Genomic DNA, 27247 nt, shown 5'->3' on the forward strand with positions numbered 1-27247 from the left:
GAAGAACAAGTTACTTACCAACTGGTAACGTTCTTTCGGCTGGATGTTCCTCCAGCGTATTCCTCATCGCCCCCCCATCCTACCCCTCTGTAGAATTTCCCATGCTATTACAGCTTTCGTTCCAACAAGGCTGACTACTGCTTGCTTGTACTAACGGGCAACTTTGCTAACACGAGGAGGGGAAAAACAGAACTGAGGCCAACGGGCACCGTGTGTGCTACTTATAAGATCCGATGACGTCACCCTCGACAGAGGCCTTCAAGGGACATCGACTTGATGCCATTGACGAGGGCACCCTCTGCCGAAAAAGTATTCCGAAGCAGCCGAAGCTGGACATTACATGTCAAAGATGAGGAATACGTTGGAGAAACATCCAGTCGAAAGAACATTACCAGTTGGTAAGTAACTTGTTCTTTGCTGTTAGGGACTACAAGTCCCATAATCCTCGAAGTACTGGGATGAGGCAGACGGCTGAAGAGCAGTGTTTCAGTAGTAGTCAGCCTATTAAGCTAAATCACCCACATCTGAGGGAGGCACAGAGGTTTAAAAGGCCCCCTCAGGTACAGGCCTTTGGATAGGGCTCTGTCTGGAGTGATTGCAGCAGCAGCAGCAGCAGTAGCAGAAACAAGAGAGCACAGTGTTGGAAATCCAGGCAGAATTGGGTGAACAAAATGGGCACCGGGACTTTGATCAAGCAGATTCCAACTGCGGGACTTTGATCAAGCAGATTCCAACTGCCTGTCCTGAGAGGCTCCTGTTTCCCCAAGCTCTGAAGTGCAGAGGTTGCGCAGCGCAAGGTGTGAAGGAAGACGGCTTTGCCACATGTGAGCAAAGTGTGTTGAAGACTGTGGCTGAGAAACGTTTTGCAGGCGAGGGTCCTGAAAGCCAGATGAGCTCTGTGACTGAGTGGCAGGGTCGGAGGCACCTTCATAGAGGAAGGGTCTTTGCCAAACAGAAGTCTGAAGCTGTCCAAGTCCTGTGTGACGCGAAGGGAACAAGACAGAAGCCATTGAGTGTTGCCAAGCGTTCTGAGCCCTTGCACGAACAATAACTAACTGGCAACAGTATCCAGTAGAATCACTCGTGTATGAGTAAAAGCTGTCTGATTGTGACCGTTGAATGCTGGACAATGGGAAGTAATAAAAAGTAGCACTCGCGTAGGAGTGAACTTCATTCCCTTTACTCGCATGAGTATAATTCTGTAAAACACATTGATTGAATGTTAAAACATCCAAAAACAGATGAGTCTGGTCGTCTGTACCTTTGAAAACAATTCTACAACTAAGTTAAGTGAATGGACATTGAAAATGGTGAGTTAGCAGAACAAGCATTGTCTAAGCCAAGAGGGGAACAAGAATTGTCCAAGCTAAGAGTGAATCAAACTTTTCCCAAAGCCAAAGAGTGGTGCGAGCATTGTCCTATGCCAAGAAGGATACCAGTATTGCCCAAGCCAAGAGTGTACAAGTATTGCCTAAAGCCAAAACAAACTGAAAACAGGGTTGATGATCAAATTATTCTGGTTAGCAACACACAGAGGCAAAGGCAAGCTTGGGTAAGGGTAACTTTTTTTTTTTTAAAAAAAACTTTATTTTTAACTTTTTGCTGTATCAAATAAGCAGTGCTCCAACAGGGAGCTGCCTAATGCAAACCCCAACAACAGTCCTCCCCCCCCCTCCACCCTCAGCCCCGTGCCCACCATGACTTTGAATGCCGCTATCCATTGTCTAAGTCAAATAGAAAGTCTTCCACGTTGTCCCTGTGTACCTCCATCCTATGGTCTCTCGCTCTGGGGGCTTGGATTGTCCGAATCTGAAGCTTCAGCATTGTTCATCAGGTAGGTGATGTATGGGCCCCAGATGTCGGGAGGGCGCGCATGTAAGGGCAGGGTTCGGATAAATTCGGTGTCCATATCTTGGCAATATGTTATATCCTTTTCCCAGTCAGCTATCTTGGGGAGTGGGCCACGACCCCACGACATAGCAATTCTCCTACGTGCCAGCGCCATGAGGAGCGCTGCTAACTTGCGTGACGCTGGCTGTAGATATTTAGTGAGGCCGAGAAGCGGACTCAGCGGTAGGGGGGTCACCTGCTCACCTATAATGTCGGATGTTATTTGTATAACGGAAGTCCAGAAACGCTGGATACCAGGACAACCCCATGCCAGATGAAGAAAATCAGCGCTGGCAAATGTGCATCTCTCGCACTGGGCTGACGCTTCAGGGTGGTGTCTATGTTTCCTGACTGGAGTGTAGTATGTTTGGTGCACAAAGTTAAAGTGTATTAGCTTGAGTCGGGAATTTAACGCTACCTTCTGAGTCTGACGAAGAATGTAAGCCCAGTCTTCCTCACTAATCGGTTCTTGTAACGCTGATTCCCACCTTCGTTGCACTTTGGGTTGGTGTTTCCGAGTGTCTCCCACCAAGGTTTTGTACAGAGTTGACACCAGTCTGCCCTCACCTTGCGCTAAAATGGTGTTGTGTAACAGATCCCAGGTGGGGGGTTGTTTAGGGAATGTGGGGAATAGCCCCTGGAGGGTGTGGCGAAGTCTGAAATAAAGGAAGACGTCTAGGGATGTGTTCCCTCCTCGGTCTTTTGCCATTTGGGGGGTCAGAAAGGTGCCCTCTGGGAAGAGGTCTCCCAACGATTTAATCCCTATTTTATCTATCCATAACAGGAATACTCTTTCGTTCGTGAGGGAGATGCCGGGGATGAATTTTATCGGCAGTAGGGGGGAAAATCGTATAGCCACTCAGTATTCGCCAGCAATCTTCTTCCATATCGCATATGTGGATAGGACTGTATTCAGTGTTTTATGCGGCACGGGAATGTGGCTTATTATGACTGCAGCTAGCAGGTCGGGGGAAGCCAGGGCTCTTTCCACTTGCATGGGTAAGCGAAACTTGCTGCTTCTGATTGTTCTATGAAAGTTGTTATAACTCACATTGCCAAAGCCAAGAGGAAAAAGGGAGAATTACATCCTAAAGGCATTTTGGTTGTTGTTGTTGCAGACAGACAAGTGTGGCAAAGAGCCTGCCTTTTCTGAAAAGGTGAATGTTCAGAAGAAGATTGCCTTGCCTACTTAAATGTGTTGAGGTACACAGAGATAAATCTTGTCTTGTCTGGACAACCGTTCAAAGTCACTAAAATACAAACTATTGAAGTTGTGGTAATACTCTTGGTTGTCAGTGGATTTAAAACTTCTGAAGCACAATTAAATGTGGAACACTATGAGGCAGGCGAATGGCCTCTCACAGTGAAGTCACGCAGAAGTTAACCTGAGATGAGAGTTGTTCAGGTGGAAGTAGACGTGCTGTGAAGATACAAACTGTGATTCCTGATTCCATAGAGAAAGACATATGAAGGGTTAACCAGAAGTTGTGTTTCTTTAACCTTATCAGAAGTTGTCTATTTGAACCTTCAAAAGAAACAGTGTTTCTTCTTTGACATTTGAGTTATGACCAAGCATCTCGGCCTGAAATAACATTGATGCTATTTGCAGAAATGGGAAGTCATTATTCAAGGAAGAAGAAGAACTTTTCTGTTGGTTGAACTTTGGTTCATAGAGCTTTCGTTTGAGACATTGAAGGAGCCAAGAACTTAATTGAAACTATTGCAAACACAGATTTCCTTGTTTCTTTTTTATTGAACATTTGAACTGAATCGAACTTGAAACCTGGGGAAGGAGAACTCACCAAGGTTGCCAAGAGAGACTGTGAATATATAAGAAGTATAACTGTTGATGATGTTGTGAATTGCCATATTTTTCTTTGTGTATTTTTTTTCCAACTTGTTTTTATTAGATTATGTGAATACAACAGTTATATTTATCAGCATACTTCAAGGAAGGACATTAGGGCTACATCTTATTCGACTGAACCTCCTCCTCTGACAAAGTGACACCTGCTCATGTACCTTCCCACTAAACAAATCTTAATACCCAAGCTAACTGAACACCCCCTACTGTAACCCGGAAACCCTCCCGCCCCCCTCTGTCACCCAGGAATGCGTTCTAGTGCTATCTTTTCAGTCAGTATATTGTTGTGCGCTTGGAGCCCGTTAATCTATTGTCCAATGGTCAGGTTTTTTCTCATCCCACCAAATCCTGCCTTCATTCAATACTTCATCAGTGCGTGCCTTACACTTTGCTGCATGTTACTTTCCTAACCCACCTCCCCCTTACCCTCTTCATACAGCCGAGTCTGGCTGAGTATTGTACTCCGATAAAAAGGAGGCCCACTCCATTTCCCTGCTTGGCTTACGCCCATGGAGGGCTCCCGTCAGGTTCTCCATATCATAAATATCCATCGCCTTCAGTACCCATTGTTGTTTCATGTGCAGTGCCACCTGCTTACAACGGATCACCACACATACTCGGGCAGCAAGCAGAAGGAAGTGTACCATATGGCAAAGATCTCTCCACCCTTCCTCCGTAGCCTCCACTCCAAAAAGCACAAGTAGAGGATCTGGGCTCCTATCTATGCCATCTAAAGCCTTTATCCATCCCAGGACCTTTCTCCAATATATCTGTATACTAGGGCATGTCTACCACATGTGCCAGTAGTTGGCTTCTCCCCCACACTCTCGCCAACATCTTGAGCTTACCCCCAGAAACATCTCGGAAAGACGCACGGGATTCCACTGCCACCTGTACAGCAGTTTGATACCATGGAGCTTATACTGGCATGCAATGGAGGTCCGGTGCACGTTCGTGCACATGGTTATCCACTGGTGCTCATCTAGTTCTATGCCTAGTTCCTGTTCCCATTTCTGTGTTTGCCAGATGTATTCATTCCCGCCTCCAACAGGGAGCCATACAATCGCGATATAAGTCCCTTTGTGGTGCGAGCAGTTCCAAGCGCAGTTTCTATGGGTGTCAACACTCTCTGAAAGCAGTCTTTCCATTTAGGCGCCATAAGAGCCCCCTTCAATTGGAAGTATTTGAATACCTGGAGATTCCCTTTTTTCAGGTTTTCCGCCAAGACAGCGAGTTTTACAAATTCTGCTTCCTTTACTACCTGCCCAACTCGTTTTAGACCTGCCTCAAACCATTTCTGGAATCGAAGTGGTTCTTGGAGGTCGTCCCTTTTCAGGGGAGCCCATATGTGACTTAATGGTGAGGACCACGCCGTGACCCCTTCAATTTCCTTCTTGTTCCTCCAGAGGGTCCATAATGGGCCCAAAATCGTATGGTTCCTTACCTCACTTGGTATTGCTGACCATTGTGCCCAGAGCCACTCCCCCACGGTTACTGGCCTCAGAAAGTAGTTTTCTATTGCCACCCATTGCTTTTCCTGGTCACAACGCAAGTGCGCCACCAATGCCCTGAACTACACTGCTCTATAGTAGGTATGCATGTCTGAAGGCTTACCCCTCCTCTTTCTTTAGGCTGGATCAGTGTTCGGTATGCTATCCTTTGCTTGCGCTGCCCCCTAGATGAATTTGGAGACCCTACGCTGCAGCTCTTGAAAGTGCTGTGTCGGCACCTCTATAAGTAACATCTGGTATAAGTACAATACCTTTGGAGAGTCATTTTGACTGCGTTCAGCCTCCCCAATCGGGCAGGGTGAGTCTGGACCAAGTCTCCATATCTGAAAAACCTTGCAAAGTAATGGTGGGTAGTTGGTGTCATATAACCCATTCAACTTTCTGGTAATCTGCACTCCCAAGTATTTGATCTGTTGTCTCTCTATCGGGATCCCCAGTGTTTCTAAATCTGCAACATCGGTCTGCTCTCCTTTGCTACAAGGGAAGAGAGTCGACTTAGCCGCATTTACCTTGAACCCTGATACCATCCCATATTCCCCCAACAGCTGCAGGGCCCACTTGGTTGAATTTAATATGTCACCTATATGCAGCAGCACATCATCTGCATACATTCCCAGCTTATACTCTGTTCCCTCCACCCATATTCCTCTTAATCCTACATCCCTGCGCAGCCGTATGCCCAAGGGTTCCACAACCAGGGCGAATTGCAGGCGGGACAGTGGGCAGCCCTGCCTCATCCCTCTCTGGAGGCCAATCTCATGGGACTTCTTCCCATTGACCACCACTTGCGCTCTTAGGTTGGTGCATATCACTCTGATTCCCCTCGTCACCCTTTCCCCAAAGCCCATTTTGTCCAGGGCCGCAAACAAAACCCCACTCCACTCAATATAATACCTTTCCAGCATCAAGGCTTAGTAATGCATAGTCCCCTCCCTCGCGCTCCATGTGGTCCATTTGGTTCAGTGTCTTTCTAAGGGCATCGGCTCCCTACCTTCCCCTTATGAATCCAACCTCATCAGGGTGGATCAGCCTAGGCATCATCTCTTCGAACCTTGTTGCTAACACGCGAGTATATATCTTCTCGTCTATATTGAGCAGTGAGACTGGCCGACAAGACTGACACCTAGTGGGGGTCCCTTCCTTCCTTTGGCATAACTGATAGTAAGGCTTTGCTAAAAAGATGGGGGCGGGGAAGGCACACCTGTGCCCATAATTCTGTAGTATAGTTTAGTCATGTGAGGAAGGAGCACTGCAGCAGAATGTTTATAGAATCCCATCGTATACCCATCCTCCCGGGGGCTTTTCCCGACCGAAGTCTCTTGATGGCTTTGGCTACTTTGTTGTAATCTGGGTTTCTAGCTCTCTTCTCTCTTCCGCCGTTAATTGCTTCAGACCTATTGCACCCTCCGGTACCTCCCTTCCTATTGGGTTCTATGTTGCATATAGCATTTGGTAAAACTGTGCAAATCCTGCCACTATGTCCCCTGCGTGTGTATGGACCTCCCCGTTTTCATCCACAATCGTTTCCACTCACCTTTCTGCATGCTGTGCGCGCAGCCTGGTGGCTAGTAACACATCTACATTGTACCCTTTCTCGTAATATTTCTGCCTGAGGAATCTTAGCTTGAGAAACGTGTCTCCTAACCCTATTGCCTTGAGGTCCGCCCTTTTCAACTTCAGGTCTTGCAGGTCCGTATCTGTGTAACTTGTCCCTGTGTGAAAGCTATCTTCCCTCTCCATGATTTCCTTTCTAAGAGCTTCCTCTACCAGCTTTCTGTCCTTCTTTTTCTTTGCTCCCTCCTTTATCAGGCACCCCGTCCATGTGGCCTTGGCCACCACCCAGACTGTATTCACGTGCACATCCACCTTGTCATTGGCCTTAAAAATACTCAATTATCTCTGTGCGCAGCTGCTCATCCAATACACTGTCCCACCATAGTGATTCATTACACCGCCAGTGTTAGGCAGAAACCTGTGCAGTTCCCTTAGGGACCACTGCAAAAGATTTAAGACTACAGGTGTTTGGCAGTGAACCCACTTGGTAGCAGCCTGTACCACACAGATTCACTTGGTAGCCGTGGCTGAGCAGTCAGACTTCCCTCAAGACGAGTTAGGCAGTATACAGAGTATTCACAATAGGTCAAAAGAACACAGTAGAACAAGCAAACACTGACCAGAGCTTGGTGTAAAAGAGTGATAATTATTTATTTAAAAACACATCTAGTTAAACACACTGGCACTAACATCAAGCAGTTCAAAAACACGGTCACTAAAAGATATACACTCCCTTCAATAATTAGTTAGACAAGTCTTAAGTAAAGCAACACTTATTTTCAGATACCGGTGAGCGCTTAACGAAGATGGCACTCTAATCAATCGGTTTAAAAGGGAGAGAAAGGCAGAGCAAAGATAGAAACAGATCCCAACACTTTCGGCAGAACACAGTAGGAGAAGAAGGCAAGTTAAAACCGTAAAGTCAAAGTTAACAAGGCCGGACCCACTTTAAGAGGCTCCGGTTGCAATGTGTCCAAGGTCACACGGTTCAACGTGCCCAAAAGTCTTGCAAAAAGTTCAGGAAGAGTTGGAACAAAAAGAAAGGGACCAGTTAGATGGTCAAGGCGGCCAGCCCAGTCCAGAAGGTTAAGGGATTATTATTACCTTGTAGCAATCTTTAGAAAGGGAGGCCTGGCGGACACGGTACTTTGAAATGGTGAGAACACTCCAGTGGGGGCAGTTGTTCCTGGCAGCGGGTGCAAGTCGGGGCTTCGTCCGGGGGAAGAGAGGATCTCGTCGGGGAGGAAAGCAGAAGTCTGTTGCGCCGCGGAGTTCTTAATTAAAAGGAGCGGTCCTTTTATTCGCGGTCCATTGGTAAGTGGCTATCCGGTTGCCGGGGTGATTGGCACGGGCAATTTGACCACAAGACGTCCTGGGATGCAAAAAAAGAAGGTAAACTGGTTGTGCCCACCAGTCAGGGGAAGAAGACTCTCCAGCAGGGAGATCTCCTCTGTCGTTGGGAAGTGGTGAGTCGGTTCAGCAGGGCTCCACCGGTGGTGTCGTCGAAGCAGGTCAGCTCAGCTTCTCCAGCATTGGATCTTTCATGGATTCACATGCTTAGAATATTCCCCGTCGTCAGGCTGGGAATCCCCGGTACCTTATATAGACCCTTTCCCGTAGGAAAACTTTTTTGACGCTTATGCGTCCTATCCACCTCGTTTTGTATCATGCGTGCCCGCGCCATCAGGACGCCATGATATAAATACAGGACCCGCCCCCGCGCTCACTCAGATTTCAACCGTCTTTCAAAGTAGTGGGATCCTCGTGGTTACTGCTAATCGAAATTAGGTTGTATTTTCGCTCCGGCGACGTTACATTCAGGAAAAAATATGTCCGGAAAAGCTTTATTTCGTCCTTGTGCGACATGTGGACTCAAAAAAGTCTATGAAGGTGATGCCCACATGGATTGTATCTACTGTCTTCACCCGCACCACACGGCGGATACATGCGAGATATGCCAGGGTTTCTCCCAAAAAACCCTTAAGGACCGGAAAAGAAGGTTGGTCGACTGGCTTAACGACGGAGCGGGTGGCTATCCGGCATCAGAAGTTGGCTCCACGGCCTCCAGGAGCAAGTCGGAACCTCCCTCGAAGAAGGTGCGGCCTGTCGAAAAATGCCCTGCGGACAAGCATACGGGGAAGCATGCTGGGTCTTCCTCATCACACAAAAAGTCCTCCTCCTCCTCATCCTCTAAGACGGAGAGGCATGCGGCATCAAAATCCTCCTCAGGGGACCGTCCTAGGTCTTCCGTGAGTCGAGACGCCTCAGCAGGGAAGTCGGCAACGAAATCAGCTACGAAGTCTAAAGGCTCGGTGCCGGCTACTTGCTTGTCGACCCCGGTGTCGCTGACGATGCCTATTACTATTCAGGCAGCAGCGGTGGGGATTCCTTCGTCGACGGTGACTCAATCTATGGCCTGGCAGCCAGAGGTTTGTGACTCGGCCCCCCCTGAGGTCCTACTGCAGCCAGACACGGCCTTGTCGGTGTCGTCGGTGGAAGGAGAATGCGGCATGGTTATGCAGCCGTCGGACTTGGGCTTACGGCCTTCCAATACGTCGATGACGAGTGCGAGTGGGGGTGTGGTCCCCCTATCCTCGACGTTGCTGACCCCCCAGACGGTTTTGTCTCTGGATGTGCTTAATACACTTCAGAAGCTCCTGCAGCGTCTGGATACACAGATCCCTCAGCCTGGCACTTCATCGTTGATATTTTCTGCACCTTCCGTCGACGAACAAGCTCAAGCAGCTCGCTCGACGACCAAAAGCCCGTCGGCCTCCCAGGTGGTGAAGGATCGTCCTCGAGCGCAGGAGGAGGGTGAGCTATCGGAGTCCGATTCTATACGAGGTGACTCGGGGTCGGACATCTCCCTGTCGCCATCGAGAGACCCAACATGGAATTCGGTTGTAGAGGTAGAGTCTACGAGGAGCCAGGCACAACCATCTCCTCCGGATGATGTGGGAGCCTTCCATGCAATGATGGGAAAAGCGTGTTCCGAGTTCGGCTTAATTCCTGAGGAGCAAAAGAAAGATTGTTTTCTTTTTGATCACATGGGTCAAAGGAGGAAATCGGTGTTTGCCATCCCAATCCTGGACCACGTGTGGCAAGAAGGTCTCAAGACGATGCGTCATCCGTTCTCGGAACCGGCTATTAAGGGGCGTATTGAGAAAAAGTTTAAAGCTCCGGAGTCCACTCCAAAATGTCTAACATCACAGCCACGGTCAGACTCTGTGGTATCGGCGGCAGCGGCTAGGAAGGCCAGAGTACAGCAAAAATGTTCAACCCCACCAGAAAGCGAGGCCAGGAGGCAGGACGCCTTTGGAAAAAAGGTGCTCTCAGTCGGCGCCACGACGGTAAGAGCAGCCAACTCCTTGGCGACTGTATCACGATACGATAGGGAGATGTGGCATAAAATAGCCCCTATCCTAGAACATCTGCCGGAAGAACATCGAAAAGCAGCCATGTTGCTAGTACGTGATGGTGAGGAGGCCTCGAACCATGCGATTAATATTGCGGTGGACCTAGCAGAGTCCGGGTTCAAACAAATCAATCATGGCGTAGTACTACGTCGACAAGCGTGGCTCAAATGTACTACTTTTAGACCTGAAGTCCAATACAAGGTCCTAGACATGCCATGTGAAGGAGAACATCTGTTTGGAGACACGGTAGATGAAGCCTTGAAGGGGATGAAAGAAGACACGGATACCGCTAGGTCTCTCGGCGCCCTCCAGACAGGTAGAAGTTTTCGCTCTTTCGCCCCTTCAGGGGTGCTTCCGGAAACTCCCGCTTTGGAGCCTCTAGGGACCGTGGATTTAACAGGCCCTCATACTCCTCACAAGGTTACAGACGGGCATCCCAGTCGGCACGTAGAGGCAGAGATTATCAAACCTCCAGACGACGCGGCTCGGGTCCCTCGTCGACGAAGGACAAGCAAACCAGCAACCAATGACGGCCTTCGGAACGTCCTGGGGGGTCGAGTGTCTCATCATATCGACCAATGGAAATGCATCACCACAGATCGATGGGTTCTGGACACGATTCGCATGGGTCATGCGCTGCAATTCAAAAACAAGCCTCCAAGTCTTCCGCCAGTGTTTTCGGTCCAGCCCCACCTTCGAGTTCTAAGACAAGAGGTGGCGCTTATGCTGCAAAAAGGAGCGGTAGAACGGGTTCCTGTGGCACAGGAAGGACAAGGGGTTTATTCCCGGTTCTTCGTCGTCAAGAAGCCAAATGGAAAATGGAGGCCCACTCTCGACCTGAGGGTACTCACAAATGGCTAAAGAGCTCAAAATTCAAAATGCTAAAGCTCCAGGAGGTTATCAGGTCAGTGCAACCCATGGATTATCTGTCGTCGCTAGACCTTCAGGACGCATATTTTCATATCCCAATACGTCCACGACACAGGAGATATTTAAGGTTCGTCGTCGGGCGAAAGCATTTTCAGTTGAAGGTCCTCCCGTTCGGTCTCAATGTAACGCTCACCTGATTCCCGCAGAGGCGCCGGTCTTGACTGGGTGAATGCCGTATCTTCAAAGGTGATGTGTAACACACGGTTGGCTCTTTGGGCTGGACCTCTGTGCACTGTATGTCTGACTCGAAGAGTAAGATGTCTGCAGATAGAAAATATGGGATTAATGAACTGGGGCTATTGGGTGCCTCTCTCCTCTTCCCTTTCTCTTCTCCTGTAGAACCCCAAAGGTTAACACCCTCACCTTAGGTAAGTGAACGCCGAGCTCTCCATCTGCCTCAGGGCAGGGTGCCGTAACCAGTTTCTTCACTGGATAAGGGTGCAGGCCTCTTGACCTCAGAGGACTGCTGTCCGTCGTTAACTGCACGAACGGTAAGTTCTGGGCACTTCAAATGTCTTAAAAGTCTTTTGTAATGATATCTCTTGTTTTGCAGGGTTCCGGCGATGGCGGATGGCGGGCTGATGAGAGTTGAGGATCGAACCCGCGTGAGGAATAGCAGCGCCTGGAAGCACGTAAGTAAGCGCTTGTAGCCTGCTTCACGATGCGCACTAACTGTCCCTTTTATCTTGCAGGTACAAGTTCGGAGCTTTAGAGAAGCTGAAGGGTGCTGGAATATCCACTGGATTCGGTGTGGGAAGGAGTAATGGCACGTGAGTAATAAAGTTGCCCAATGTCTTTAAACGCACCTTCTTTTGTCTTTCAGATGCAGGATGCAGCGCCGAAGGCCTCCGGAGCGTGCAAAGAGCTGGTAAGCTTTTGTCTTTCAGATGCCGGAATGCAGTGCGAAGACCTCCGGAGCATGCGAAGAGTAGGTAAGCCTTTGTCTTTCAGATGCCGGAATGCAGCGCGAGGCGTTGGTGACAGCCGATGGACCAGGTAAGAGATGCGCTGCCACTGAAGACCGTAGTGCTAACCTGTTCTTTCTTTGTCTTTACAGGTGCTGCTGAAGACTGGATTCCAGGATGGTAAGCCTTTGTTCCCTTAGGCCCAGGATCAGAAGCAGAAGACACGATGAGCGTTCTGCTGCAGAGAATGCAGAATAACGCAAAGCAAGATTCATCCATCGGGTGTGGTTTAAATAGCCTCCTGTAGTGCTTAGGTGTCTCCTTCCACAGCCACGCCTAGGTAAGAAAAGAGTTCCTGCTTTCCAGAAGAGTTCCAGTGTTCTGAACCTAGGGAGTGGCTCCTGCCCCACCCAACAGGAAAAGTAGTCCCAAACAGAAGAGGATCAGGGGTTCAACTGGCAGGTAAGTAAGCAGCATGGTCTGCTGCAGGTAAGTCCACCCAAGCATTATGAGCCCGGCGCTTCCAGCGCTGGGACTGGGCATCTTTATGAGCCTAGTGCCACTGGCGCCAGGACAGGGTCCAAAAGGTCCCAATTGGGACTGGCTGGCACTCGGAACCGGGGTTATGGGTCTGCTTCCAAGGGAGTCGGGCAAGTCCTGATCTTTTGGAAGCAGAGATCATGACACTCAAGTCCTCCCCCAGGACATTCACCAAGTGTTTGGCCCCCATAGCGGCCCATTTAAGGAAGGACGGTCACCATGTCTATCCCTATCTAGACGACTGGCTGGTCAGAGGTTCGTCCATGGAACAAACACGAAACAGTCTGGGGGCCACGATGTCCCTCTTACAGGAACTGGGCTTCGCGATAAACTTCAGCAAGTCCTCCGTAGAGCCTTCGAGGACCTTGGTCTTTCTAGGAGCAGAGTTTCATATGCACACAAGCCTGGTAAGACCATCCAGCGAAAGAATACAGAAGCTACAAAGCAAGGGTCGGAATGGAGATGCGGTACCAGGGTGTCGGTGCGCAAATACACGTCCCTGCTAGGGACCATGTCATCCTGCATTCCGTTGATAAACAACTGCCGTCTGTTTATGAGGCCTTGCCAGGAATTTCTAGCGGACCGTTGGGCGCAGAGCCAAGGTCGCTGGTCCGACAGACTGGTCATCGACGAACAACTGGTACAAGCACTCTGTTGGTGGAGAGTTTCTACTCATTTAACGAAAGGAATGCCTCTGGTGGAACCGGAGTTCCAGAAGACGGTGGTGACGGATGCATCGCTGAGCGGATGGGGAGCCCATCTGGATACGTTACAGGTACAAGGCCGGTGGTCGTTACAAGACTCCTCCCTGCATATCAACCTGCTAGAACTGAGAGCAGTGCGGTGGGCTCTAAAATCTTTTCTTCCTCAACTGAGAGACTCTGTGGTGCGTGTCATGACGGACAACACGACTACAATGTTTTACTTAAGGAAACAAGGAGGAACACGTTCCAGGTCCCTGTCGACGGAGGCACAGAAAATTGGCATTGGGCCCTGCAACACAACATGCTAATCTTGGCGTTCCACCTGCCAGGTGTGAGAAATGTGGAGGCAGATGCCCTCAGCAGGGAAATGAACGAAGTTCACGAATGGGTGCTGAACGACCAGCAACTACAACATGCATTCAAGAAGTGGGGACATCCTTCCATCGATCTCTTCGCGACGAAGGACAACAGGAAATGCCCGCAGTATGCAAGCAGATGGCCTCAGCAGGGCTCACTGGGGGATGCGTTCTCCTTCCCATGGACGAACGAATTCCTGTACGCATTCCCTCCATTTCCTCTTATCCGGAGGACGTTGCAATGGATCCTCAAGTACCCATGTCGGGTGATTCTGGTGGCCCCGTATTGGGCCAGACAGGTGTGGTTTTCAGACCTGCTGCACTTAGCGGCGGCGGAGCCAATGAGGTTCAGGAAGATCCCCAACCTTCTGTCTCGACAGGAGGGTATCGTTTGGCATCACGACCCGGACAGCCTCAAGTTGACGGCCTGGCTCCTGACTTCGCCGAATTTGGCCAGCTAACGATTCCGGAGGAGTGTCGTCGTATTCTGCAAGCGGCAAGAGCACCTTCCACAAACACTTCATACTCGTACAAATGGAGGAGTTTCTGTCAGTGGTGTGGGGATCAACCAGGTTTGGTTCCGCAGTCGATTACGCCGGAACAGCTCCTTCCATACTTGCTGTTCTTAGCTCAAAAGGGCTTATCGGTGTCGTCGATAAAAGTGCACCTGGCCGCCATCTCCAGGTTTACACGTCAACGACATTCCGCACCATTATTCAGCGCCCGCCTGATTAAGCACTTCCTTAAAGGTTTGTTCAGGAGTTTCCCTCCCGAGAAGAGATTTCCTCCGGTGTGGAGCCTCAATCTGGTGTTAGCGTCTCTTATGAAACCTCCTTTTGAACCAATGTCATCATCGTCTCTAAAGTTTTTGTTGTGGAAATTGGCCTTCCTGGTGGCCATCACTTCAGCCCGACGTATTTCGGAAATCCAAGCTCTAATGGTATACCCACCATACTTAAGATTTTTTAAGAACAAGGTGGTCCTTGCCACTAACCCACAGTTCATACCGAAAGCTCCTTCAGTGTTCCATAAGCATTCCTCTACTGTCTTACCTACGTTTTTTCCAGAGCCATGCTCGGGAGCGGAGCGCACGTTACACACATTAGACATGAAAAGGGCTCTCAAGTTTTATCTTCATCGCACGCAGCCTTGCAGGAAAACGAGGCAATTGTTCGTGGCCTATGGTCTGGGTGCTAAAGGCAAAGCCATTTCAAAGCAAGGACTGTCAAGATGGGTATCGTCTACCATTTCGTACTGCCATTCCAAGGCTGGGAAGCCTCTTCTGCGACGCCCAAGAGCTCATTCAACTAGAGCGGCGGCATCGTCGACGGCGCTGTGGTCTGGAGTCCCTCTGGGGGACATCTGCATGGCGGCTACCTGGGCGGCTACACACACTTTTACCCGCCATTACTGCCTGCCACAACAACATGCTGAAGATACTCGGATGGGACAGGCGGTGCTTCGACACCTATTCCAATAAGGTAAGCCCCGGTTGAGGGGTTAGATCTTGATGAAATTATGATTGAGTATTGTTCGTTTTCTATGTTAACAATTGCTGATAGGTACACGACCATAGGGAACGGGCATTGTGAGGAAAGTATGTGAGTTTGCATGCACGCCTCCTCTTTTCAGGATGGTACTGCTATGTAATTTATTCTAAGCATGTGAATCCATGAAAGATCCAATGCTGGAGAAGGGAATAGTTTCTTACCTGTAACTCCATTTCTCCAGCATTGGTATCTTTCATGGATTCACATGCGCCCGCCTGCCTCCCCTGAGCATGCAAACTGGTTCCCCCACTACTTTGGGGGCCGAAATCTGAGGGAGCGCGGGGGCGGGTCCTGTATTTATATCATGGCGTCCTGACGGCGCGGGCACGCATGATACAAAACGAGGTGGATAGGACGCATAAGCGTCGAAAAAGTTTTCCTACGGGAAAGGGTCTATATAAGGTACCGGGGATTCCCAGCCTGACGACGGGGAATATTCTAAGCATGTGAATCCATGAAAGATACCAATGCTGGAGAAATGGAGTTACAGGTAAGAAACTATTCCCTTCTCCCTCGTCGGATTTTCAGGTCCTGTGGCGACTTCTGAAGTTCCAGTCCCAAAAGCCCTGCTTTTATGCAGCACACCCCCATTCACTCAGCCTAGCTGTCAATCAAACATGCTAAGTGGTGAGCCGGCCGGCTCACCACTTGGGCCAATCACACCAGAGTGCGACTTGAGTTACCAAGGTAACTCGGTCCAGGGTGCCTAAACCCCCTCCCACACCCCCTCTGCTACCCAGACAGAGTGGCACCACTTTTGGAGGCTTCTGTGGAGAAGCCCGCCAAAAAGTGGAACAAAGGGCTCGACCTTTGATTTGGAGTTACAGAGGCGAACACAACACCATTTTAAAACCGAGTTCTGGCAGAAAATACCAACCGGTGAATTAATATTAAATAAATAAACCAGCGGTATGTTAGAGGCTATGTTAAAAAGTATTAGCCTCGAACAATGGGAAAATCCCATAGAGATATATTTGCGGTTGAATATAAAAAGTAGTATCCACTGCCACCAGCCAAAACTCGACGAGGGGGGACGGGACAGTGCCCTCTCGAATAACAGTCCCAGGGGCAATCGAATTGCCCCTACAAGTACGTCCACAATATGATGGTTTGTACTGGTTCTGTTGGTAATTTGGGACTAGTAAAGCCAATGGTGACTTTACATGCCCTGGGAGACAGTAGTCAGTCCCAGGGTATGGAGTCTGTGGTGGGGGGTCACTATGACACCCCTGTGTTACTGCACATTAACATTCAAAGGAACACCATAAATCATGTCCAAGAGTGGGAGGAAAAGAGTCTCACTCTTGGCAGGAGAAAAAAAACAAACTCCAGAAATCCAGCAAAGCTGCTGGGGGACTCACTAGGTTAGGAAATTCAGCCTAAACAGAGAATTCTCCCTAACACTCGCCCCCCCAGACTAAGGGACAGGAGGATTTAATCCACTCCTGGATGAATCTCATACCTCTAGTCGATGACATACATCCTAGAGAGGAAAGAAAGCAAAAAGAGTGGGCACCACTATACGATATTCACATTTCTCAAATAATTGTTTCTGTGTAGAAGTTTCGTTGCTCTGAAGATTCCTTGTTGATTCCCGATGCGAACAACGCAGTTACACGCCGGCAGGCGAGAGGAACAGTCCGACTCTTTGCTGGTCTCATGCTTATCTGTGCCTTGGCGCTGATTTTGTCCGGGCAGCTTTCTGCCCACCACATGGTTCTGGTTCTCCAAGCCACTGTCCATGCAAGCATTCTGCCATTTTCTCAGACTTGCCCTGACGAAGGATTTGTAAATCCGAAATGCATTGGCAAAAGATTGTTTTTGGTCTGACATAAAATGCTATTGGCCTTTTTTCTTCCTCACTAAGAAGATATTAGTGACGCCTCATACCAAGAGACGTATTTTTTCACAAAACCAGTGATTGATAAAAATCTTTATGAAATACCACTGAACTTTCATTATTATCATTATTTTTTGAATATGTAAACAATTTTACTTTGGAGTCTATCAAGCTTTGTAGAGTTTACATAACTTACATACCCTGCTTTGGGTCTTCTAAGAGAGCGGCTGTGTGACCTTGCATCCCACTTGGTCTTTGGCTTCTTATACATCCTAGAGAGACCATCAGCATTTTGTTGGTGACACCCTGACCTGTGCTCAATGGTGAAATCAAACCCTTGCAGGCAGATTGACCATCTCAATAGTTTTGGGTTTTCCCCTTTCATTTGCATTAACCATCTCAAGGGTTGGTGGTCAGTCTGAATGACAAAAGTAGAACCATACAAGTATGGCCTAAACTTCTTCAGAGCCCACACAATAGCAAAACACTCTCGTTCAATGGTTGCCCACCTTGTTTCAGGATCCTTCAGTTTTCTACTGATGAAGCAAATGGGGTTCTCCCTACCTTTCCCATCCAGTTGACTGAGGACTGCACCCATTCCTACATTTGAAGCATCTGTTTGCACAATCAAAGTTTGGTGGTAGTCAGGAGCTCTGAGTACTGGGGCTTGGCAAAGAGCCTTTTTCAGGGTTTCAAAGGCCTGATTGTGTAACGCTCACCTGATTCTCGCAGAGGCGCCGGTCTTGACTGGGCGACTACCGTATCTTCAAAGTTGATGTGTAGCACCCGGTTGGCTCTTTGGGCTGGACCTCTGTGCACTGTATGCCTGACGTGTAGAGTAAGATGTCTGCAGATAGAAAATATGGGGTTAATGAACTGGGGTTATTGGGGTGTCCCTATCTCTTTCCTCTTCTCCTCTCCTGTAGACCCCAAAGGTTAACGCTCTCACCTTAGGTAAGTGAATGCCGAGCTCTCCATCTGCCTCGGGGCAGGGTGCTGTAGCCAGTTTCTTCACTGGATAGGTAGCGCAGGCCTCTTGACTTCAGAGGACTGCTGTCCGTCGTTTACTGCACGAACGGTAAGTTTCGAGTCATTCAAATGTCTTTTTAAAGTCTTTAGTAATGATGTCTCTTGTTTTGCAGGGTTCCGGCGATGGCGGATGACGGGCTGAAGTGAGTTGAAGATGGAGCCCGTGTGATGAATAGAAGCGCCTGGAAGCACGTGAGTAAGCGCTTGTTGCCTGCTTCACGATGCGCTCTAACTGTCTTTTTATTTTGCAGGTACGAGGTCGGAGCGGCTGCAGGGTGCCGGAATACCCACTGGGTTAGATGTGGAAAGGAGTAATGGCACGTGAGTATTAAAGTTCCCCAATGTCTTTAAACGCACCTTGTTTTGTCTTTCAGATGCGGATGCAGCGCCGAAGGCCTCCGGAGTGTGCGAAGAGTTGGTAAGCTTTTGTCTTTCAGATGCCGGAATGCAGTATGAAGACCTCCGGAGCGCACAAAGAGTAGGTAAGCCTTTGCCTTTCCGATGCCGGAATGCTAACCTGTTCTTTCTTGTCTTTATAGGTGTTGCTGAAGACTGGATTCAGGATGGTAAGCCTTTGCCTTTCAGATGCCGGAATGCTAACCTGTTCTTTCTTGTCTTTATAGGTGTTGCTGAAGACTGGATTCAGGATGGTAAGCCTTTTTCATTAGGCCCAGGACTGGATGCAGAAGACACGATGAGCGTCCTGCTGCAGAGGGTGCAGAATAACGCAAAGCAAGATTCATCCACCGGGTGTGGTTTAAATAGCCTGCTGTAGTGCTTAGGTGTCTCCTTCCACAGCCACGCCTAAGTAAGAAAAGAGTTCCTGGTAAGAAAAGAGTTCCTGCCTTCCAGAAGAGTTCCAGTGTTCTAAATCTAGGGAGTGGCTCCAGCCCCACCCAACAGGAAAAGTAGTTCCAAACAGAAGAGGATCAGAGGCTCAACTGGCAGGCAAGTAAGCAGCATGGTCTGCTGCAGGTAAGTCCACCCAAGCATTATGAGCCCGGCGCTTCCAGCGCTGGGACTGGGCATATTTATGAGCCTGGTGCCACTGGCGCCAGGACTGGGTCCAAAAGGTCCCAATTGGGACTGGTTGGCACTCGGAACCTGGGTTATGGATCTGCTTCCTAGGGAGTTGAGAAAACCCTGACCTTTTGGAAGCAGAGATCATGACAGTACCCCCCCCTCAAGGCCCCTCCCAAACCGGGCTTCTCCGGGGGTTTTGGCTTGTCAGGAAATGTTCGGTGAAATCTTTTGATTAGGCGAGGAGCGTGGACATATTCAGCAGGTTCCCAGGATCTCTCTTGGGGGCCGTAGCCTTTCCAGTCAATTAGGTAGAATAGTTTAGATTTGGAGATCTTGGAGTCCAGAATGCTTTTGACTTCAAACTCGAGTTCTCCATCCACTAGGATAGGTTTTGGAGATTTGGTTAGACGGGTTTGAGGTTGCACAGGTTTTAATAGAGAGACGTGGAAGACCGGATGTATCTTCATGTGCGGGGGCAAGTCCAACTTGACCGCTACTGGGTTTACTATGGTAGTGATGGAATAGGGACCAAGGTATCTTGGGTTGAATGTGCGTGGCCCTTTTAGAGATAGATATTTGGTGGATAACCAGATTTGATCCCCTACTTGATAGTGAGGGGCTTCCTTCCGATGTTGATCTGCTCCTTTCTTGTATTGTTCTTTAGCCCTTTGAAGGTGAGAAACAGCTTCCTTAAAGGCTTGGGTGATTGTAGAATGCAGGTAGTCTACTGCTGGTGTTTGAAGATCTTGGAGGGGATCCAACTCCGAGGTTCGAGGGTGACTGCCGTACAAAAGAAAAAACGGGGTTTTCCCAGTTCCCGAGTGGACAGAGTTATTGTAGGCATACTCGGCTATCCAAAGGATATCTTTCCAAGTTTTTTCAGTTTGTTGCAGCATGCAGCGTAAATACTGTTCCAGAGTTTGATTGGTCCTCTCGGTTTGTCCGTCGGTCTGAGGGTGGTGACTGGTCGATAGTCTCACATCAATTTGAGCCGACCGACAGCAACTTCGCCAAAAATGAGAAATAAATTGACTACCTCGATCCGAAATTAGAACCGAAGGAAAACCGTGCAGTCGGACGATGTTTTCGAGAAATTCTCGGGCCAGAGTTGCTGCTGTTGGCAAGCCTTTGAGCGGAATGAAATGCGCCATCTTGGAGAATAAGTCCACGATTACTAGAATCGTATTGTATCCGGAGCATGGAGGTAGATCGGTGATGAAGTCCATAGAAAGCGTATGCCAAGGGCGAGGTGGGATGTCAATAGGGCGTAAGAGGCCTGCTGGTCTTTCCTTTTGACTCTTGTTTTGGGCGCATACTCCACAGGACATTATAAAGTCTCTGATATCTTTTTTCCAAGACGGCCACCAGAAGTAGCGCTTGATCTTTTCTGAGGTCTTGGCTATACCGGGATGACCTTCCATTAAAGAGTCGTGATAACAAGAGATTACTTTTTTCTGTAAATCTGGCTGGGTAGGTATAATCGTTCTTGGAAATACAATAAGTTGTCCTTTACTGCAAAGTCCTTTCCCTGCAGATGCCAATTCTGTATATCAGCTGGAGTTACAAGTTGCCTGGCTTTATCCTTAACTTCCTCTATGGATTCTGTGGCGATTACACCCAGAATTCTTTGTTCGGGAATGATTGGTACAGGTTTAGGGTTGATCAAGTGTTCTTCCACTCCCATCCGAGAAAGGGCATCGGCTTTACCGTTCTTTGTACCTGGTCGATAGGTAATTATGAAGTCAAACTCGGCAAAGAATAATGCCCAACGGAGTTGTCTAGAGGATTGGGCTTTTGCGGTTTTCAAATATTGCAGGTTTCGGTGATCCGTAATCACAGTAACGGTGTGTCGGGCCCCCAGCAGATAATGCCGCCAAGCCTTAAAGGCAGACTTGATAGCCAGAAGTTCCTTGTCAGTAATCGTGTAATTGACTTCAGGAGGCGAGAATTTGCGGGACCAAAATGCCACGGGATGCAACTGATTGGTTACCGGGTCCTTTTGTGATAGAACTGCCCCCATGGCAAGGCTTGAAGCATCAGTATCCACGATGTAGGGGAGTTCGGGGCGAGGGTGTTTTAAGATTGGTGCAGAGATAAATTTAGTCTTCAAATCCTGGAAAGCTTGTTCCGCCTCGGTAGACCATTCAAAACGTTTGTTTTTCTTTAACAAGCAGTAATGGGCTGGACTATTCGAGAGAACTCGGGGATAAACCTGCGGTAAAAGTTAGCGAAACCTAACATGCTTTGCACACCTTTTACGGAGGATGGTGATGGCCATTTGAGAACTGCATCGACCTTCTTTGAATCCATACGCACCCCGCCAGGTGATAATATGAATCCCAAGAATTCAACTTCAGTCACGTTGAAAACACATTTTTCCAACTTAGCGAAAAGTTTGTGTTGACGCAATCTTTCGAGGATGTTACGAAGTTCGTTGGTCGTGTAGAGTATGGACAACCCCTCTGTCCCCAAGAAACACCCTGACCTATTCAAATGTATGGTCAGTGTGAATATTAAGGCCACAGGTGGAAGTCCGGAAAAACAGGACGCGGGAACAGCCGGAAGAACCCCTTGAGCGCTGTATAGCAAGATACAGTGGTTAATCAAAGAAACAGGGCCCGAATACCTCCATGTGCATAAAACCCCAAAATACCAGAATACCTGTGTGATCTTGGGTCAGGGTGTGGTTCTCCAGCTTAAGCTGGAACGTGCTGTAGGGTAGAACAGGCAACCACCTATTTGCAGGACCAAGGTCCTAACTAGTGAAGGGTTTAAGCAAGAGCAATCCGTGGGGCAGGCGTGGGTCGGTAACAGGCAAATCCAAAAGTACTTGAAGGGTTAAGCAAGAGGAATCCGTGGAGCAAGCGTGGGTTGGTAACAGGCAAATCCAAAAGTACTTGAAGGGTTAAGCAAGAGGAATCCGTGGAGCAAGCGTGGGTCGGTAACAGGTAAATCCAAAGTACTTGAAGGGTTAGGCAAGAGGAATCCGTGGAGCAAGCCGAGGTCAGTATCAAAGCAGGTCCTTGAGCGAAGATCGAGCGTCACGTGATCCCAAACGAAACAGCTGTGAAGCAACGCTTTCGGTTCGCCGACTCCTTTTATCCTCGGAAGGGACGCACGTATAGTCACGTGCGATGCGAACCGAAAGCGTTGCAATGCCGCTGCTAGGCAACCAAAGTCACGTGATCCGTGAAGCGCCGGGAAGCGCCGGTCTCCGCAAGGGATGTGAGTTCCTGAAATGACGGAGCCTCCAGTTGATCTGCCACCGCCGTGAAGGGCGATAAACCCCCGCTCCCCCAAACATGCCATGCCGTGCCCTGATGTGTGTGACGTGAGTGGGGAGCATGATGCACGAGTGTCGGGGAGTGCGGGAAGGGGTAGACAAGGAGGGGCGAGTGGAAGGGAGTGTCCGTGGTCTAGGACGCGGTGTGACAGAGGACCATTTTCACGTGTTTCCGATGTTCAGATTCCGATGAAGAATAAACGAGGATGTCGTCAATGTAAACAACAACACATACATCTATGAGCTCTCTGAGGACATCGTTCATAAAATATTGAAAGGCGGCCGGGGCATTGCAAAGTCGGAAGGGCATGACCTGATATTCAAATAGCCCATACTTGGTGCGGAAGGCCGTCTTCCATTCATCGCCCTCTTTTACTCGTACCAAGTGGTAAGCTCCTCTAAGATCCAGCTTTGTATATATGCATGCTTTTCTGACTTGGTCCAGGAGTTCAGGGATCAAAGGTAACGGATATCTATTCTTAACGGTGATCTGGTTCAGGGAGCGATAATCGATACAAGTTCTAAGGTCTCCTTCCTTTTTTGGAACGAAGAACAAAGCTGAAGAAGCAGGGGACTTGGAAGGACGAATAAACCCATTTGCCAGGTATTGATCCAGGTATTGTCGAAGGTAAAGGTTCTCAGGCTCGGTGAGGGCATAAATTCTACTACAAGGAGGAGTAGATCCAGGTATCAGGTCTATCTGGCAGTCATAAGACCTATGAGGAGGTAGAGAGTTAGCCTGATCCTTCCGGAAAACATCTTGGTATTCTAGGTATTCGGGAGGTAACTGGGGAGTCTCTGAAGAAATTGCGGCCAGTGCAACACCAGGTGGAGGGTGACAAGTAGAGACACATTCTGGAAAATGGACCGTTCTTGCTCGCCAATCGATCAGAGGATTGTGTTTCTCTAACCAAGGTATTCCTAGAATAATCTGAAACTGAGGGGCCTTGATCACATCGAACACGATCTTCTCATGGTGTCCATCTTGACTTACTAGCGTCACTTCTTGAGTGGTATGCGTTACTGGCCCGGAGGCTATCTCCGTACCATCCACCGTAGTAATGACGTCCTTTACAGCCTTGGGACAAAGAGTTAGATTCATCCTCAAAACCATTTCATGATCCACATAATTGCCGATGGCACCGCTGTCGACGTAAGCTTCAATTGCATGTAATCGATCCGGATTATCAGGGCTAATGAGGACCATAGGTATCACGAAATGCGAGGTCACGGAACTGGTTTTTACGCTCGGCAAGAGGACCTCTATTCTTGTCGGGCGAGGTCGTTTCCCTGCTCAGAGTTTGTAACTTTGGTAACTGCAGCTCCTACTGCCTTCTTGGCAGGTTTCACCGGACAGTCTCGAAGAAAGTGCCCTGAGTTTCCGCAATATAGGCATAATTGCAACTGTTTCCTCCTTTCCCGCTCCCGTTGTGTTAGAGGACCTTTCAGACCCCCTATTTGCATGGATTCCCCGGAGTCTACTCCTTTGGAAGGAGTTGGCGGTTTGGAAAATACTCGAGCATCAAACTTGGAACGATCGGCCTTCCTGTTCTGCAGCCTGTGATCTATTTGAACGACCAAGTCTATGTAATCCGAACAGTCTTGTGGGGGATTCACTACTTGGGCTAAAACGTCTTTGAGCTCTCCACGTAGACCTCTATAAAACAGCGTAATCCTTTTGTCCTCAGGCCATTGAGTTTCCACTATTAGTCTATTGAAAGATGCAATATAAGCCAAAAGGTCTTGATTACCCTGTCGCAACGAAAGAAGCTCATTGTCCAAGGCCTGTCCCTGTGAATGTCTTGCGAACAGTTTTTCCATACTAAGCTGAAAGGCTTGAAAATCATGGAGAACCGGATCATCTTGATGAACTAGAGGGATCGACCAGTCTGCCGCATTGCCACTAAGGTACGAAAGTACAAAAGCTACTTTAGCTTGATCAGTTGGAAAGGCTGCTGGCCGGCATAAGAAGTGCAACTGGCACTGATTGATAAATACTGCAAACCTCTTTGGGTCACCAGAAAATCGCTCGGGCGGAGCCAGAGGTACATTCCCAGGTAGGTTGATCTGCACTGGATTCATAGAGGATGTTGAAGGAAGATTTGCCCCTGATGCGGGTAACTGGGTCTGTCCGGCTTGTGACTGTAGCACTTGTCTAGCAAGATTGTCTGTTCTCTCCTTGGAAATAATTAGTTCCCTTCTTAGAGCATTCGTTTCCTGACGAGTTGCATGCACTTCTGCCCTTAGTTCCCCAAGTAACCGGGCTAGGGGGTCAGTATCCGAGGTTTCCATAGCGCCTGGGCGAGAGTTTTGCGGTAGGCTTTGCGTTCTGTAACGCTCACCTGATTCTCGCAGAGGCGCCGGTCTTGACTGGGCGACTACCGTATCTTCAAAGGTGATGTGTAGCACCCGGTTGGCTCTTTGGGCTGGACCTCTGTGCACTGTATGCCTGACGTGTAGAGTAAGATGTCTGCAGATAGAAAATATGGGGTTAATGAACTGGGGTTATTGGGGTGTCCCTATCTCTTTCCTCTTCTCCTCTCCTGTAGACCCCAAAGGTTAACGCTCTCACCTTAGGTAAGTGAATGCCGAGCTCTCCATCTGCCTCGGGGCAGGGTGCTGTAGCCAGTTTCTTCACTGGATAGGTAGCGCAGGCCTCTTGACTTCAGAGGACTGCTGTCCGTCGTTTACTGCACGAACGGTAAGTTTCGAGTCATTCAAATGTCTTTTTAAAGTCTTTAGTAATGATGTCTCTTGTTTTGCAGGGTTCCGGCGATGGCGGATGACGGGCTGAAGTGAGTTGAAGATGGAGCCCGTGTGATGAATAGAAGCGCCTGGAAGCACGTGAGTAAGCGCTTGTTGCCTGCTTCACGATGCGCTCTAACTGTCTTATTATTTTGCAGGTACGAGGTCGGAGCGGCTGCAGGGTGCCGGAATACCCACTGGATTAGATGTGGAAAGGAGTACTGGCACGTGAGTATTAAAGTTCCCCAATGTCTTTAAACGCACCTTGTTTTGTCTTTCAGATGCGGATGCAGCGCCGAAGGCCTCCGGAGTGTGCGAAGAGTTGGTAAGCTTTTGTCTTTCAGATGCCGGAATGCAGTATGAAGACCTCCGGAGCGCACGAAGAGTAGGTAAGCCTTTGCCTTTCCGATGCCGGAATGCTAACCTGTTCTTTCTTGTCTTTATAGGTGTTGCTGAAGACTGGATTCAGGATGGTAAGCCTTTGCCTTTCAGATGCCGGAATGCTAACCTGTTCTTTCTTGTCTTTATAGGTGTTGCTGAAGACTGGATTCAGGATGGTAAGCCTTTTTCCTTAGGCCCAGGACTGGATGCAGAAGACACGATGAGCGTCCTGCTGCAGAGGGTGCAGAATAACGCAAAGCAAGATTCATCCACCGGGTGTGGTTTAAATAGCCTGCTGTAGTGCTTAGGTGTCTCCTTCCACAGCCACGCCTAAGTAAGAAAAGAGTTCCTGGTAAGAAAAGAGTTCCTGCCTTCCAGAAGAGTTCCAGTGTTCTAAATCTAGGGAGTGGCTCCAGCCCCACCCAACAGGAAAAGTAGTTCCAAACAGAAGAGGATCAGAGGCTCAACTGGCAGGCAAGTAAGCAGCATGGTCTGCTGCAGGTAAGTCCACCCAAGCATTATGAGCCCGGCGCTTCCAGCGCTGGGACTGGGCATATTTATGAGCCTGGTGCCACTGGCGCCAGGACTGGGTCCAAAAGGTCCCAATTGGGACTGGTTGGCACTCGGAACCTGGGTTATGGATCTGCTTCCTAGGGAGTTGAGAAAACCCTGACCTTTTGGAAGCAGAGATCATGACAGATTGCATTCCTCATTCCACCTAACCTTTTTAGGGAATTTTGGAGAGGAGATGACATTCAGTGGAGAAGCTATGGTCCCATAGTTCTCTATGAAATTCCTGTAGTACCCAGTGAGGCCTAAGAAGGCTCTCACCTGGGTCTGACTAGTAGGTGTTGTCCAATTTTGCACAGCTTCAATCTTACTGGGCAAAGGCCTTATTTCTCCACCTCCTACCTCATGTCCAAGGTAGACCACTTTACTCTGTCCAATCTGGCATTTACTCGCCTTTATGGTCAGATTGGCCTTTCCAAGAGCCTGCAAAACATATATCTCAGGTGGTCCACATGTTCTTCCCAGGAATTTCTGAACACTACTATGTCATCCAAGTATGCCATGCAGAAGTCCTCCATCCCATTCAGAACCTGGTTTACCATCCTTTGAAATGTAGCAGGTGCATTTTTCAATCCAAAAGGCATAACCATAAACTGGTATAAGCCAACTGGGGTAGAAAATGCAGTTTTCTCCTTGGCATGGTCTGTCAGGGCTATTTGCCAATAGCCTGACGTCAAGTCAAATGTGCTGAGGAACTTGGCTGCACCAAGTCTATCCACCAACTCATCTGTCCTCGGCAAAGGGTGGGCATCAGTCTTAGTGACTGCATTAAGAGCTCTGTAATCCACAAAGAATCTAAGTTCTTTTTTTATTTTTATTTTTTATTTTTTTAACCAACTTTATTTTCATTTTTTAACTTAAGACAATAGTTGGGCTTTCGTCACCACATATGTTAAGAACATTGTTATCAACATGAACCTTTTATTCAACTCCCTTGAACTCTCTTGTAGAGTCTAGTATTGTCTTCATACTTTTCCCCACCCCTCCCCCCCTCTCCTCCCCACCCGCCCCCGTTCCTTTTATTAATTGAACCAATCAAAACAGGGTTGTAACCAGAACAGTTCCAAGAGGTAGCCCCTCGCCATATCTTCTGAAGCCTTTATCTGATGTGGATGTTTCTAAGAGCCCGGGGTTTAAAGTATTGATTCTCCCACTC

General features: G+C 48.7%; 1 protein-coding gene across 2 annotated transcripts in view; it reads left to right on the forward strand.

Annotated features, from left to right (window-relative positions):
* HERC3 (HECT and RLD domain containing E3 ubiquitin protein ligase 3) overlaps positions 1–27247 on the forward strand; it is a 1960519-nt gene that overhangs the window by 1474364 nt on the left and 458908 nt on the right. The window lies entirely within an intron of this gene.

Source organism: Ambystoma mexicanum, chromosome 6q (assembly GCF_040938575.1).
Source record: "Ambystoma mexicanum isolate Mex_15411 chromosome 6q, UKY_AmexF1_1, whole genome shotgun sequence".
Taxonomy (NCBI): Eukaryota; Metazoa; Chordata; class Amphibia; order Caudata; family Ambystomatidae; genus Ambystoma; species Ambystoma mexicanum.